At 41.3% G+C, this 4709-nt stretch overlaps 1 long non-coding RNA gene across 3 annotated transcripts in view; it reads right to left on the reverse strand.

Moving 5' to 3' along the window:
• Nucleotides 1–1408: 1408 nt before the first annotated feature.
• LOC135102860 (uncharacterized) overlaps nt 1409–4709 on the reverse strand; it is a 195846-nt gene continuing 192545 nt past the window's right edge. For all 3 annotated transcript variants that reach the window (XR_010269804.1, XR_010269802.1, XR_010269801.1), the window contains exon 5: nt 1409–1634. This is a non-coding gene — a long non-coding RNA (uncharacterized LOC135102860). The remainder of the gene's footprint in view (nt 1635–4709) is intronic.

Consider the following 4709-nt stretch of genomic DNA (forward strand, 5'->3'; position numbering starts at 1 on the left):
ACCAAGTGAATAGCTCCCGTGGTAATACTGGCGGAGGAGGAGGAGGAGGAGGAGGAGCCCAGGTGGTGGTGGCAGAGAAGGTACTGGTGACAGTATAACAACAACAATTATTATTTCTAATATAACTAGCACCACCATTGTTGCTCCCGCTAATACTCCTCCTCCTCCCCCTACTACTACTACTACTACTACTACCACTACTACTACTACTACTACTACCACTACTACTACTACTACTACTACTAGAACAACAACTACTACTACTACTACTGGTTCTGTTACAACAACACCAACACCAACAACACCAGAAGCAAAGAACCACCACCACCACCACCACCACCACGTAGCAACAACAAGAACAACAACAGCACAACCACCATGAACCAGCCACGGTCCAAAAATATCCTCGTTACTCAGCCGCTTAAAAAAAAAAAGGACAACTACGCGAATAATTCCCGAACGACGTCCATAACAGAGCGTCAATTTATTGGCTTCAGTATTCACGGGAAAAAGGGATAGGTAACATTTCTCTCTCTCTCTCTCTCTCTCTCTCTCTCTCTCTCTCTCTCTCTCTCTCTCTCTCTCTCTCTCTCTCTCTCTCTCTCTCTCTCTCATGGAAAGTCTACATATTGACAAATCTGAAAATGTTAGTGAATGTATGCACCGTGTGTGTGTGTGTGTGTGTGTGTGTGCTGGGGAATGTGAAGGGTTATCGGTAGCCAATTTTCACAGCACGTCACGAACAACACAACAAAAATAACATGAAAACTGTAACTAGGCAGTCAGTTTTAATTGATAAATCATGTACATAAAGCAATTATGTAGTTAATCTCCACTAATTATTTGACTACGTAGCTAATTGACTATTTAAAGTATACATACTATCAAACTATTTACTAATAATTGACTAAATATATAATAATCCAAGCAAATTATTAACTGTCTAACCGAGCTTGACTTTACTTAATATTTTTTTTTAATAATAACAATCTAAATATTCAATTTTATACAGTACTAACTGTTTACCAACTAACTGCCTTAGTATATGACTAAGTAAATAATTGGCTGTCTAACAAATTAAAAACGTTCTCTCTCTCTCTCTCTCTCTCTCTCTCTCTCTCTCTCTCTCTCTCTCTCTCTCTCTCTCTCTCTCTCGACCTCCAATCCTACTTTTTCATTTGTATTCTCCTCTATTGTTTCTAGCATTTATATCACCAATTTTCTTCCCTTTTGTTTGCCATTGTTTCTCTTCTAATTTTTCTACTATTTTTTTTTTTTTTTTTAAGGCGGCACGTATCCCTAGCTCCAATAATTCTTTTTCGGTCAGGTGGTAGTTTCTCTCTCTCTCTCTCTCTCTCTCTCTCTCTCTCTCTCTCTCTCTCTCTCTCTCTCTCACTCACGTTTAAGGTTTCCTTCTTGTATTCTTTCCTCATTTGATTTCAGTTCCTTTTTCTTCGTCATCTCTCTGTTCTTTCTTTGTCGTGCTCCTTCCTTTCTTCCTTCCTTCTGGTCGTATTATAGTTCGCTGAAGAAATTTTCTCCTTCATCTGCTTTTTATCTTTTCTTTGCTATTGAAGTGTTTATTCTCGATATCTTCAGCTTGATATCTCTTCCCTTCTCGTCATTCTTTCTTCCTGCAAAATTGTATCTATTTCAGTTTCCCTTCCTGTTTCCAGTCCTCCCATAAAAAAAAAGAAAGAAAACTCACTTTCTTTAGCTTTGTTCTTCTCGTAAAAAATTCTCAACGTTTCTTCTTAAAATGATATAAAAATGAGACTTGGGGAATGTTCAATATTTCAAATAATATTTAAATCTCTCTCTCTCTCTCTCTCTCTCTCTCTCTCTCTCTCTACACACACACACACACACACACACACACACACACACACACACACACACACACACACACACACACACACACACACACACACACACACACACACACACAAACAACACAAAAAAACACACATTATCTTAATATTACAAATTTTTTCTTACATACATACACACACTCATTAGCTTTTCTCCTTTGATAAAAATAGAAGCCTCCTACATTATTCATCCTCTAGGATCCTGTTTTTTTCCAACTTACAAAAGAAAAATCTCAATATTTTTCCATTCCTTTCTCTAATTAACCAAAACAAGGAATTCAGAATGTTCACGGTGCATTTAACAACGAGAATGAGACAATTTGCTCTCTCTCTCTCTCTCTCTCTCTCTCTCTCTCTCTCTCTCTCTCTCTCTCTCTCTCTCTCTCTCTCTCTCTCTCTCTCTCTCTCTCTCTCTCTCGCACATCACATCACAAGCAGGATCTGAAAGCAAAACTCTGGGGAACAAGTTGGGTGGTTCTGAATTAGGAAGGAACTTGCAACTCTTACACCAGAAGCAATCCGGCGCTGGCTCGCCCAGGGGAGTTATTGGGCAAAGTTGGGGCCTAATATAAAGTCCCTCCAGCATAATCCACAAGCAGGATATTGCCCCGATCAGCCCCAGCCCCACATGATGTACAAATATAATCTGGCAACTTAATGGCACGGCGGCGACGGGGTAATGTGCGTGTGTGTGTGTGTCAGTTTATGGTTTACTGGTGCTATTATCTCCATGGCTACTACTACTACTACTACTACTACTACTACTACTACTATTGCTGCTGCTGCTACTACTGTTACTACTGCTGCCATTACTACTGCTTCTGTTGATGCCAATGTTCACTTTTAGATTAATGGTTTAATCATTCTTCATTGTATTCTTAATGGTATTTTCTTTTATTAATGTTGCTGCAGTTACAACAACAACAACAACAACAACAACAACAACAACAACAACAACTACTACTACTACTACTACTACTACTACTACTACTACTATATCTACTTGTTATTTTTCAATGTATCCTCAATGGCATTTTATTTTTACTAATGTTGCTGTAGTTACTTGCTATTATTACTTCTACTTTCACTGGAACTTCTATTACTGCTACTACTATTACCACCACCATCACTACCATCCCCACCACCAGTACCACAACCACTACTATACTACCATCACCATAATAACTTCCACCTACAGTCACGCTATTCACTCTGTCTCCCCCACCCACCCCTCCAACTTGGTACTGACATTCTCATCTTGCCTTCCTCCCTGCGTCACAAACCTCAATCAATGAATTCCCTCGCATATCCCAACCATTTCTTCCCTCCTCATTCTACCCCTTCCCTCTCCGCCCCGCCCTGCCGCAGCGCACGTCCTGTCTCCCTCTTTGCGCTATTTAATCACGCACTCTGGAACACTGGGTGACCTCATTTGCCTCCCTGCCAGCCGTAAGATTAATTCCATCACGTTCACGTAAGGCCTGTATTCTGAAACGATTTGCTCTCTTGCCACGACTAAAGAAATGATTAGGCGGCTTCTCTAGTGTTTCTCCAGCTCATAATGGAGATAACTTGTTAATTTGTCACTAAAAACGGTAAAAAATACCCTTAAGAACCTGTCCTATTTCAACTAGAATATTTTAAGTTTCTTTCTCCTGTTTATATTGTAGATAACTTGTTAATCTATTACTAGAATGATAAAAGCACCGTTAAAAACACATCAGAATATTTCAAATCTTTCTCCTGTTCTTAATGTAGAAATCTTTTTAATCTGACATTTAGAACCGGAAAAAAAAAATCCTTAAAAACCTCGTATAACTTCAACTAGTAGAGCTTTTTGGATGTAGTGGAGGTTCGGGCAGGCAGATGTGTTTCAGAATACGGTCCTTTAAATCATGCGGCAGATGGAGGCAATACGTATAAGGCAGGTAACATTTAATTCATCTGGTTCTCTCGGCTTAATTAACGCGAGGGAGAAAGATAACGTAGGACGCGACAGACGAACAAGAGCGAGGAGTGAGGAGGAGGAGGAGGATAGCGAGGCGGCGAGGACGCGACTGACGGGGGCCGGTGAGCGCTCGGCAGCCGCTCCTTCATTAAAGCGACCCGCGCTCCGTTTTATCCAGGGCGGGGACGAGAGGCTTTCACGGAGGAGGTAATCAACATACTTTTGGAACGTTAAACTGACATATAACCAGGTCAGGGGCTCAGGACTCAGGGCTCAGGGCACACGCACGCTTGCAAAGGTCATGACTGTTTATTTCTGCGTGTGTCAGTTTGCCTGTTTGTCTGTCTCTATCTGTCCCTGTCTCTATTTATGTTTGTTTATCTCTCTGTCTGTTACTGTCAGTATTAGTTCGTTTGTCTTTTCTATTCCCCGTCTCTCTCTCTCTCTCTCTCTCTCTCTGTTTATTTCTGCCTGTGTATGTTTGTCTGCGTCTGTCTGTTTCTATCTCTGCCCCTTTGTTTATTTCTAATTGTATCTCTCTGTATGTGTCTGTCTGTCTCTCGCCGGTCGCCTCTCAACGTTAGGAATAGGAATAACGAGAGAGAGAGAGAGAGAGAGAGAGAGAGAGAGAGAGAGAGAGAGAGAGAGAGAGAGAGAGAGAGAGAGAGAGAGAGAGAGAGAGAGAGAGATAGGAGAGATTACACAAGAATACATGGAGGTAAACGCTAGATCTGTCAGTGTGCATATAACGAGGGATGGGATGAGCTGGACTGCAATAAGCGTCTGGCGGAAAAATGCTTCATGGTGGGTGACGCGCCGGTCTGTCCTGCAAATGAGTGGTGATGGCAGGTGAGATTGTCGGTGATTAGCTACTGTTAGAAGTCACGGAG

The sequence above is a fragment of the Scylla paramamosain genome, chromosome 8, assembly GCF_035594125.1.
Source record: "Scylla paramamosain isolate STU-SP2022 chromosome 8, ASM3559412v1, whole genome shotgun sequence".
Taxonomy (NCBI): Eukaryota; Metazoa; Arthropoda; class Malacostraca; order Decapoda; family Portunidae; genus Scylla; species Scylla paramamosain.